The sequence below is a fragment of the Microcaecilia unicolor genome, chromosome 11 (genome assembly GCF_901765095.1).
Source record: "Microcaecilia unicolor chromosome 11, aMicUni1.1, whole genome shotgun sequence".
NCBI lineage: Eukaryota > Metazoa > Chordata > Amphibia > Gymnophiona > Siphonopidae > Microcaecilia > Microcaecilia unicolor.
Genome location: NC_044041.1, coordinates 152,761,178 through 152,773,676, shown reverse-complemented (window position 1 = coordinate 152,773,676; position 12,499 = coordinate 152,761,178). Strand labels below are relative to the sequence as shown.

Below are 12,499 nucleotides of genomic sequence, written 5' to 3'. Positions count from 1 at the left end.
GTATGGGCGGCCAACAGGGCCGCTAACGAAAGCGAAAGGAAACTTACATGGGAAAAAGAACTTGAAATAAAGGAAAAAATTCTTTTTTTTTTTAAAGAACACGCGAAGTAGGTACAAGAAGACGACTTCCGAAATGGAAGGACGCAAGAAAAACGCGAGGGTCTCCTCAGGGCACAGAACGACGGTAAACACAGCCGTCCCCAGTGCGGAAAAATGAAGACTGACGAATACGAGCGAGTTCGGGCGGGAAGACGGTCGCGCATGTGCGGTCTGCGTGCGCGCGCGAAGCCTAGCAAACGTCTTTGCTAGGGAAGATCTCCGATTGGAGGGGTTGTCTGACAACACACAGAAAAAAAATAAGTAAAAATAAAATAATCACAATTAATACCTTTTATTAAATTTAGATATTAGATATGTGTCATATGTCAAAGAATAAAGTGGTTGCTCAAAGCATATACTAACCACAATTGCTGAACTGCAAAACACTATGCACAACTTTGTACAAAAACACACTCATAACCTTACTGTACCATAAATGTTACACTGGGCAGACCTAATACACCAATATACCACCATACGGAAAATGCAGACCATCAATAATATGAAACAAGGGATCATAATATCATGATACTTGTAGAGCCAAAAAACACCCATTTAGGGTGGCTAGTGTTCACAATGAGCTCCTTTTATTAATGACCATATGTAGATCCTTCAAGAGGTAGTGTGTCATGATTTAGGCTCTACACCCTTTCTGATGTTTTGGTGCCACCTCAGTAAGGCCAACACACAATCTCTCCACTGCAAAACACTATACACAAACTTGTGCAAAAACACACTCATAACCCTACCAAACCATAACAGCACTAATTCCAAGGACAGGACGAGCTACAACCTTATGCGTGGAAAGGCAGCACTATAATTACACCTGGCTCTAAAACACCAGTACACAACCTAGTGAAACAAAAACAAAACAAAAAGGGCTGCAAATACGACACGCTAGCAGAATACTGCATCTTGATCACACATGAAAAACACATGACACAACAGATATGAAGTCAAAATACTGAACTGGAAAGTTACCTCAAGAAGTCAGACTCATCACAGACAGTTCCAGGGTCCCCCTCCCTCACAGACAGTTCCAGGGTCCCCCTTCCTCACAGACAGTTCCAGGGTCCCCCCTCCCTCCCCAACAGGTCCAGGGTCCGTCCCCCTTCCCTCCCTCCCAGACAGTTCCAGGGTCCCCCTCCCTCCCTCCATCACAGACAGTTCCAGGGTCCCCCTCCCAGACAGTTCCAGGGTCCCCCCTCCCTCACAGACAGTTCCAGGGTCCCCCCTCCCTCGCTCCCTTCGAGTTCCAGGCTTCCTCCAAATTTTAAACATCATCTATCATACCTTGTGGTGTTAGAGCAGCAGTGAAAAGCATTGCAGGCTGCTGGGCTCCGTGCTTTAGTTGTTTTACCTTCTCTCTCAGCTCTGGCCCGCCCTTGCGTAAACAGGAAATGAGGGCGGGCCAGAGCTGAGAGAGAAGGCAAAACAAAGCACGGAGCCCAGCAGCCTGCAATGCTTTTCGCTGCTGCTCTAACACCACGAGGTATGATAGATGATTGAGAGAGAGAGACGCTTGGGGCGGCTGGGGAAGCTTAGCCTCCCCAAGCCTCTTATACCGGGCGCCTATGCGAGACCTCCTGTATAAATGCGTGCTTGTACTTCTTGACAACATTCTGGTTTTCTCTCCCTTCTTGAAGGTGTATCATTGACATGTTGTGACAGTCCTTCAGCCCTTATGAGACAATCAACTCTATGCCAAGCTAGAAAAATGAGCCTTTCACTGTACAGAGCTTCCAATTTTAGGCTATATCGAGGCATATTTTCAAAGCACTTTGGGAGGCTAAGTTCCATAGGTTTCTATGGAACTTTGGGAGGCTAATTGCTTTGAAAATGAGCCTCATCATCTCTGACCACGGTTTAAAAATGGATCCTAGCAAGCTCTCAGCTATCCTCCGTTGGCCACGACCTACTGGATGTAAAGCATTGCAAAGGTTCCTCAGCAGCACCTTTGACAGCCCTAACCAAGAAGGAGGCAGAACCTCATCATTGGTCACCAGAAGCCTGTGAGGCTTCTGGAACACCTCAAACAAGCATTTACATCTAGCCCCATCCTCCAACATCCAGATCCTACCAAGAAGTTCTTTGTGGAGGCAGGTAGGGGTGCTATCCTCTCCCCTGGCTCACTCCAGTGGCAAGTTACTACCTTGTGCCTTCTTTTCTAGGAAATATTCACCCCTGAGAAAAATTATACCATTAGGGATCAGGAACTACTAGTGATTAAACTGACTCATGAAGAATGGCAACATCTCAGATGAGACTCATGTGCCATTTAGGGTCGTCACCGACCATAAAAATGTACTATATCTCCAGGAAGCGAGATGTCTCAATCCTTGACAGGCCCGTTGGTCCTTATTTTTTTCCCAGTTCAATTTCATCCTGACCTACCGTCCTACCGATAAGAATACCAAGAAAAATGTGCTATCCAGATCCATGGAACCTGAACAGGAATCTACGTGACTTCAACCTATTATAGAACCGGCTAAGATACTTCCCGCAGCTGTGGCGGCTGTACCTCCAGGCATGACCTTTGTACCCTGCCGCCAACACAAAAAGATCCTCCAGAGGGGCCACATGTCCAAAATGGCAGGGCATCCAGGTGTTCTAGGCACTAAACGCTTCATTTCCCAGACATACTGGTGGCCATCTCTAGAGAAGGGTGTCCAGTAATTTGTTGCAGCCTGCCCTGAATGTGATCAACACAAACCAGACCACAAAAGGCCACAAGGATTACTTAATTCTCTACCCACACCTGACAAGCCATGGAGCCACATTACCATGGATTTCATTAACGATCTACCTCCATCTGAAGGGTACACTGTCATCTGGGTTGTAGTGGATCAGTTTCCTAAAATGACCCATTTTACCCCCCTCCCAGGTCTTCCTTCTGCCGCTGAACTCTTGCAACATTTAATCTGACATACTTCACCTTCATGAGTTACCCAAGACTATTACTTCTGATTGAGGAGTATAGTTTGTTTCTAAGTTCTGGCAAGCTCCTAACCAAATGAATTGATTTTGCACTTTTCTGCTTACTGACAGGCATGACCCATGACATACATAGCTAAAAGCTCAAACTTCACCTTTCTGTATTTTTGCTGAGAGCTGTAAATGCAAGGTCACACTGTACCAGCAAAGAGTGCTCGTCCCCCTCCCCTTACAGAAATGGTGCCGCTGACTCTAGCTCAAAAGAATATGTTTACAGTTTGGGATTGGGAGAAGTGTTGAGGACTTAGATAAAACTGTGATAAGACCTGGGTGTTAGGCAAATTCCTGTACGAGGTGGCGACTGAAAGTCTTCGGTAAAAGAGCTTTGGACTTATTTTAAGATGCTGGTTCTGTAAACATTCAGATAGTACGTTAGTATGTAAACAATAACGTAAGACAGAATTTAGCTGATGCTACAATACAAGTGACTGACATTGCAAGTTGTACACTGGTTGGGAGGGGGGTTGATGCTCCATCCACTGTATATAAGTGGCTGTGGTACTGAATCTAGTCAGAGGAAGAGGTGATCAACAGAGAGTAACTTTTTACAGCAGTGGTCTCTCTCCCTCTAGTAACAAATTGCTATGGCCTGATTTCTTTGCCATTTGTTACTTTACCTTTCTTTGTCCAATTACTTTATCTAATTGCTCTGTCTCTATACAATTACTCTGTCCAATTACTTGACCTAATTATTCTGTCTAATTCCCTACCTAATTACACTACCTAATTCCTTATCTAATTACCTAATTACTTTGTCTAATTACTTTGCCCAATTACTTTATCGCCTGATTGCTTTGTTATCATCTATATTGGAATAAAGACTTACACCTTGGAAAGAGCATGGCCTCTATCTTTTCTGTCACTCCATATCTGGGAGGTGGCTGGTCCATTGTATCTTGGGTGGGTGTAAGGAGGTAGAAAAACCCTTTTTGCCCCAAATTGTATATTTCTTATGGTAAGTAGGTATATCAGAGAAATAATTCCCACATAATTACAGCCCTCATTGATACTAGGTTGTCAGAGGGGGCCATGTAAGAACAGACTCCGACTATGGGGATAAAACTCAACTTTTCTTCAGGATACCATCCTCATACAAATGGACAGACGGAACGGACCAATCAAAGTCTGAAACAATTTCTGAGTATGTACGTTTCTGCCCTCCAGGTTGATTGGGGACAATTTTACCTTGGGCCGAGTTCGCTCAATAACAGGGTTTGAAGTGCTACTGGTGCATCACCTTTCTGGATCGTATATGGGCAACACCCACACATTACACACTGCCGATGCCCATGAAGCCTGAGGTTCCTGCTGCCACCAGGACTCTCACCTCCTTCAAGCAGATTTGGCAAACTGCTCAAGATACCCTGCGACATACTTACTTTCTTACTAAGCAACAAGTGGATAGGAAGAGATGACCGGCCCCTCACTTAGAGCCTGGAGATCTAGTCTGGCTGTCTACACAGCATCTTCGTTTTTTAAAAAGTTCCAACTACATGATTCGCTCCTCGGTTTGTGGGTCCTTACCCCATCTTACAGCAAATACACTCTGTGACATACCAACTCAAGTTGCCTTGTAACCTGTGTCCTTTATGAAGCCTGGAGCGTGAAGAAGTAGTCTAGTGGTTAGTGCAGTGGACTTTGATCCTGGGGAACTGGGTTCGATTCTCACTGCAGCTCCTTGTGACTCTGTGCAAGTTACTTAACCTTCCATTGTCCCAGGTACAAATAAGTACCTGTATATACTATGTAAACCACTTTGAATGTAGTTGCAAAAACCACAGAAAGGCGGTATATCAAGTCCCATTTCCCTTCCCTTTCCTGTGGTCCTCACAAAATCTGTTCGATTCCTCCTTCCCCAAGACCTGTGCTGTCTGCTTCGAATGAGGAATATGAGGTACAAAGTATACTGGATGCTAGAAGGATACATGGGAACTTGCAATACCTCATTTCCTGGAAGGGATTCGGATCTGAAGACAACTCCTGGGAGCCCGCTGGCCAAATCCATGCTCCGGTATTGGTAAGGCATTTCCATCGCCCTCTTCCCTCATAAACCGAAATCCCGCATTTGGGGAAGGAGGGACCTCTATGAAACAGCACCAGCACACCCTTGATGACGTGAGATGCCAGGAACAGAACTTAACCCCAGTTGCTCCTAGCCTATTGCTCTTGCGTCATTAGCTGCCCCTAGCTGCTATCTTGCTCCTGTGGGTCCTGAGACATGTTCCTGCTGCCCTCTCTGACTGCTACGGCCCCGTGTGAGTGGGATTCAGTGCAGCTCCTCGCTGCTGTGTGTGGGTTCCAGTGCTGCTCCCTGCTGCTGTGTGTGTGGGTTCCAGAGCAGCTCCTCGCTGCTGTGTATGTGGGCTCCAGAGCAGCTCCCCACTGCTGTGTGTTTGGGTTCCAGCGCAGCTCCTTGCTGCTGTATGAATAGGTTCCAGTTCAGCTTCCAGCATCTGTCTGTGCGAGTAGGCTCCCGCGCAGCTATCCGCTGCTGAATGTGAGTGGGTTCCAGTCCAGTCCTACTACTGTCTGTGTGAGTGGGTTCCAGCCATGTAATTTGTCTTCACGTATGAGACTGGGTTCCCGAAACTTCGTGCTTCCACTTGTGCCATCCCACACTAGCCTGAGTCCTGTTTCGGGTATCTTCCCAGTTTAGGCCTGTCCTGTTCTCTGCCTGTTGGATGTAGTCTATTGGAGCCTTCCACTACGGTCCAAAGGCTCACTACCCAGAAACGTAACATTTTAACTGCCAAACATTAGATCGTTTTTCTAACTTTTGCAGACCCTTTTTCATGTTTGCCACTCCCTCCGGGATGCCCATTCTGTTACAAATCTTTGTATCATCAGCAAAAAGGCAAATCTTACCTTTAACCCTTCGGCAATGTCGCTCACAAATATATTGAACAGCACCAATCCTTGAGGCACTCCACTACTCACCTTTCCTTCCTCTGAGTGAATTCCATTGACCATCACTCTGGCATCTGGCAGTTTCTAATCTAGTTCACCACTTTAGGTCTTAAATTCAGACTGTCAAGTTTATTCAAGAGCCTCCCATGAGGAACCGTGTCAAAGGCTTTGCTGAAATACAAGTATATTACATCCTCTCAATCTAATTCTCTGGTTGTTCAGTCAAAAAATTCAATCAGATTCGTTTGGCACGATTTACCTTTGGTAAAACCATGTTGCTTTGGATCTTGTAACCCATTGGATTCTAGGAAATTCACTATTGTTTCCTTCAGCAATGCTTCCAATAATTTTCCAGTAACCAAAGTGAGGCTTACCCGCTTCTTCTCTGCCACCACTTTTGTGAAGTGGGACCTCTCTTCTTCAATCCTATGGAACCTATCCCACCAAGGATTTATTAAACAAATCTTTAAGAGGACCCACCAAAACCTCTCTGAGTTCCCTCAATATCCTTGGATGGATCCTTTCTAGTCCTATGGCTTCAATTTTTCGAGTTGCTCATAAACACATTCTTCCATGAGCAGCCACAGTACGCCCCATCTTGAAGAAGCCTAACTCTGATCCAACTGTGCCAGGTCATTACCGCTCTGTCTCAAACCTCTCCTTTATGTCCAAAATTCTTGAGAAAATCAGCTTCCTGACTATTCTGAAAATATACTTGCTCTACACCCCTGTCAATAAGGTTTTTGGCCTCACTTTAGCATAGAAACTATCATGACATTCCTATTTTGATCAACAAAAACTGTTCTAGCAGTCTCCCGCGACCTTTTGGCCACTGTTAACCACTCCTTTCTTCTATCACATTTGTCTACTATGGGAATTTCTGGTGAAGTCCTTTGCTGGTTCACATCCTTTCTTTCTCACCATTCATTCCAGGTACTCACCCCTACCTCTGTCTTTCAGAAGCGACAATTTCGGTGCAGTGTTCTCCAGGGCTCAATTCTTTCCCCGCTCCATTCAACCTATTCTTGAGTCCCCTGGCAGCTCTCATTCAATCATTTGGTATCTCAGCTTATTTCTACATGGATGACGTTCTTCTCATTTTCCCCACAAATTCATCTTCTCTTTCAATTACTTCACTACAGGTCTGTCTTGACTCAGTAGCAAACATGCTCCTTGAACATCAACCTGTGCTTAACAAGTGTAAAACTGTCGCCTGCTGGTTCTCCTCCCACCATCTTCCCCCATCACTCTTCCTGGGTCTCTGATTCAACAAGTTCATAAGTACACAAGTAATGCCACACTGGGAAAGACCAAGGGTCCATCGAGCCCAGCATCCTGTCCACGACAGCGGCCAATCGAAGTTCAATCTTTTTGCTATTTAGGAATTATCTTGGATTCTTCCCATTCATTCCTACCTCAGCTTTTACATTTATCAAAACTCTGCTTCTTTACTTTTCGTCAACTACGGACCATTCATCGTTTCTTTGACCACAATAACTTTCATACACTCATTCTCTCACTCGTTACTTCCTGTCTCGACTATTGTAATATATTTTATGCAGATCTACCACATGCACATTAAAAATGTTACAGACTTTACAAAACTGTGTAATAAGACTTCTCTTTCATGCCCGTTGTAATGATCACATCAATCCTCTGTTGAAACGCTAACACTGGTTACCCATTGAATACAGTATCACTTACAAAATAGCACTTCTGACTTTCAAAGCTTTTAGAATTGGCATTCCTGATTACCTTTTATGTCTTCGATACCTTATTCATCTGCCAGAGTTCTATGTTCAATCAATGGCCAACATCTGGTGCTATCTAGACCCAAACTCACTCACTTAGAAACAACTAGACACTGTGCCTTCTTTTTTTCTTTCCCCTAACATTTGAAACATGCTACTCCTCTCTCTTCATAGTGATCCCTCGATATGTCTTTCAAAGCCAATTTGACAAGTTTTTGGAGACTGACTCCCATGTGATAGCTGGAACCGCTAAATTTGCCTCTGCTCTAATGTTTTGCTCTTCTATCCTCTTACCTTTTTAGTTTCAATATGTTCCTTTCCTATCTTTAATGGAGTTCCTTGGCAGTTAGAGTTGTATAGCAAGTTCTAATAAACTATAAACCATAAGATTAAACCATAAACCATAAGATACTCTGTTTTAGTTATTTTATATTTTGTATAGAAGACTGCATGTTTATTATGCTGGAAGATACTCTGCTTTAATTATTTTTATTTTGTATAGACTGCATATTGTTTCGCCAAATATTTCTTGAGAGACGCTGTATCAAATGCCATAAATAAATAAATGGTGCATTTACCAGACCTCTACTTCTTCACAGCCACCCAGCACTGTGACATCATTTCCTTCCTCTAATTGCCATTTATAAAGCTACATCCCATTTGCCTCTCATTTGGATTTAAAAGTTTTTGAAGTTTTTTCTCTAAAGTTTTTTAATGTCTCAGAAAATGTAGATATTAAGGGGCATTTCTGAAAGAACAACCAAGTCAGAATTGGGATGTCCTGCTCATAACGTCCAAAAAACCCATCCACTTCACAGCCATTTTCAAACAGGAAATACATTGGAGTTTCTTGTTTGAATATACATGAGAATATCCAAAAGGAAGGAGAAATTAGATCTTACCTGCTAATTTGCTTTCTTGAGCCTTTCCAGACCATTCCAGATGAGCGGGAAATACCAAAGCAGTACTCACCGAGGGTGGGAAATCCCCCAGATCAACAGGAAAGCCAAAAACGAAGCATCTGACAAAGGAATGAAGAGAGGAGCACGTCACCGCCCAGCAAATGTCCACTGGAGGAATGAAGGAATGTTCAGCCCAGAGGCCTAGGCACCCCTAGAATGCGCCCGCAACACTGCTAGTACCTCCATACCCGACAGCAAATAAGCAGAGGAAATTGCCTCTTTAATCCAGCAAGCGATAGAGGCCTTAGATGCTGCTTCCCCCTTTCGCAAACCTACAAACACCACAAAGAGACGGTCAGTCTTCCGAAACTCCACTGTCCATCGCACATAGTCTTTCGGTGCCCTCCGGACATCGAGCTTATACCAAAGGAGCAGCAGCCTCACCCCATGAAAAGGATGATAAAGAAATAGACTGATTAACATGAAAAGGGGAAATCACCTTAAGCAGGAAGGAAGGAACAGGCCGCAAGACACCTTCTCCGTAGAGAAGACCAAAAACGACTCCCAGCACGACAAGGCCTGCAACTCGTAAATACGGCACGCCGATATGATAGCCACCAAAAACATCATCTTGAAAGGCAGATCCTTATGGGTGGCCTGCTAGAGAGGCTCAAACGGGGCTTTAACCAAGGCTGTCAACACCACATTCAAATCCCAAGAAGGCGCATATGAGATCTCAACCTCTTAACTCCCTGGGAAAAAACGGGCAACATCCGGATGAATGGCTAACGTCCTACCCTGAATCAGACCCTGAAAACAAGTCAGAGCCGCCAGCTGCACTTGAAGGGAAGACAGAGACAACTCTTTCTTCAAGCCACAACGCGACCCACCGATGCCCGTAAAGGCTGCACATTTCTCTCTTCACACCGTCTCAAAAACACGACATACTCGAATACAGGCCAAGGAGGTTGATCTCTTTCTGAAACTCAATATAGTAACATAGCAGATGACGGTAGGGAAAGACCCGCACGGTCCATCCAGTCTGCCCAACAAGATAAACTCATATGTGCTACTTTATGTGTATACCTGCCCTTGATTTGTATCTGTCATTTTCAAGGCACAGACTGTAGAAGTCTGCCCAGCACTAGCCCTGCAGGCTCCCAACCACTAGCCCCGCCTTCCACCACCGGCTCTGCCACCCAATCTCCGCTAAGCTTCTGAGGATCCCTTCCTTCTGAACAGGATTCCTTTATGTTTATCCCACGCATTTTTGAATTCCATTACCGTTTTCATCTCCACCATCTCCCGCGGGAGGGCATTCCAAGTATCCACCACTCTCTCCGTGAAAAAATACTTCCTGACATTTTTCTTGAGTCTGCCCCCCTTCAATCTCATTTCATGTCCTCTAGTTCTACCACCTTCCCATCTAAGGAAAAGGTTCGTTTGCGGATTAATACCTTTCAAATATTTGAACGTCTGTATCGTATCACAGAGTATGAACCACACCTGCTGAAAACCCCTTCTTCAACAACCATGCCCACTCAACAGCCAAGCTGTAAATGATAACTGAGCCACATCGAGCATTAGAATGGGACCTTGCCTCAACAGCCCGACTCGAGCAGGAAAGTGAAGCGGATCCCCCACCCCCACTCGCACCAGATCTGCATACCACAGCCGACGAAGCTAGTCGGGCACCACTAGGACCAGTCGACCATCGTAACCCTGAATGCGCTGCAGAACATGACCGATGAGCAGCCGCCAGGGCTGAGCCAAAGCATCCAGAACCTCCAACATTAGCTCCTTCCGGTCACTGAGAAACCTTGGAGCTTTAGCATTCTCGGCTGTGGCCATGAGATACATGATCGGAGGACCCCATTGATTGACTATAAGTTGAAAGCTAGGCTCCACTCCCCTGGATCCAGAAGATGATGACTGAGACAGTCGGCCTCCAGATTGTTTGCGCCTGCCACATGCACCGCCAAAAGTAAACGGAGGCTCTGTTCCACCCAGGCCATGGTGATTGACATACACAACCACCATCACATTGTCGGAGAGCACTCGAACATCCCTGAGGAGCAGCAACAGCTGAAATGTCAGATGGGCAAGATGGATTGCTTGAGTCTCCAGAAGACTGATTGACCATTTCGCCTCCTCTTCCAACCAACATCCCTGGGCCACCTGACCCTGACAATGGGTGCTCTACACAGACAGGCTAGCAACCGTTTTCACCAGAACCCAGACCGGAGGGTCCAGGGGCATGCCCCGACTCAGATGCTGTGGCGCATCAAGAAAGAAGACTGGAGCGGCCTCGTATGAGCCCTCACCCATGGCACAATCTTGATGGTCACTGCCATGAATCCGAGCATCTGCAGAATCTCCCACACTGTTGGATCCGTGGCCAACAGCAGGCGACGAATCTGGGACTAAATCTTCTGGATCAGCACATTCGGAAGATGTACCAAGCCATCCCGAGTGTTGAAGTGGACTCCCAGATACTCCAAGGACTGGCTGGTAGAAAGTCATCTTTGGCACATTGACCACCCAGCCCAGATGCTGCAGCAGATGGACCACCCCTTCAATTACCTCGAATATACTGAAAGGACTGACACCTATTCCAGAAGCGACAACGTTGGGAGCTGGCTCCTCTCCCCGGCCTATATCTTCATACTTCAAGAAGGCACCCCTGACCGTGACCTATCTTCCGGTAGCCAACGTACCTTGAACTCACTCAAACTCTTGACAAGCTTCTCTAACTCATCCCCAAAGAGCAATCTGCCTTGGAACGGGAGCTGACTCAAACGAACTTTAGAGGATACTTCCGCCGACCAATTCTGGAGCCATTAAAAAAAGCTGCTCTGCTATCACAAGGGACAGATACATCACTGAAGCGCGAACTAAGCCATACAAGGTATCCGAAAGGAAGGCAGTACCCAATTCCAAGTTAATAACGTCGGAAGCCAAGGAAGATGCAGATGGCTCATCAAGGAGGTGCTCAGCCCACCGAAAGCAGGCCTGAGTAACATAACCACCACAAATGGCCACCTGCAATGCCAGGGTGGACACCTCAAATAAGCACTTCAGCAAAGCCTCCAACCAATGGTCCTGAGGATCTTTAAGAGCCACCCCACCCTCAACAGGAATCACCGTCTTCTTGGTGACCACCGTCTTCAGCACATCTACTTTAGGCACCTGAAAGAACTCCAGGTCTGCCAGTGGAAGCTGGTAGAGGCGAGCCATAGCTTGACCAATGAGCAAAGGAGAATCCGCTACACTCCGCATCCACCAGCTCCTTTAAATCCTCATGATAAGGAAAGTTTTGGGGCGGCCGGCAGACTCCTTTCAACAGGGGGTCTCCCTTTCTAGTCAGCTTCAGAGTCTGGAGAACCACCGACAACAAGGAGAGCAACTCTTGGCACTGAAAGATGCGCGCTACAGAAGGATCCTCCCCCAGAGGAACCTGAGAAGTTTCTTCCAGGGACTCCACATCCCAGGGTTCTCCCCAATCCACATCCTCCTCAAGCGAAGGCTCAGGCCCAAGGGAAAGAACCTCCTCTAGGTCCTCCACCGGCGCCATACATGCCTTCTGGCTCCAAGGGCCTCTGCCGAAGCTCCACTAACAACATCTGGGGTCTGGGGCACCGGCGGTCCCCCTGCAGAATCCAGCATAAGTCCCCATTTCAGGCAATAAGCCTGATGAAGTAACAGAACAATTTCTGTGGAAAATTGAGCCGGCATGACAGAGGCATCCTGTCTGGAAATCACCAGTGGCTCCTCAACCAAATCCAGATGTGAAGCCCCCGAACTAACATGACGGATGTTCCCACAAAACAGAGTCAGGCACGCTAC

At 46.2% G+C, this 12,499-nt stretch overlaps 1 protein-coding gene across 5 annotated transcripts in view; it reads right to left on the bottom strand.

Moving 5' to 3' along the window:
• The window catches only part of MARK4 (microtubule affinity regulating kinase 4), a 672,690-nt gene that overhangs the window by 31,595 nt on the left and 628,596 nt on the right, over positions 1–12,499 (bottom strand). The window lies entirely within an intron of this gene.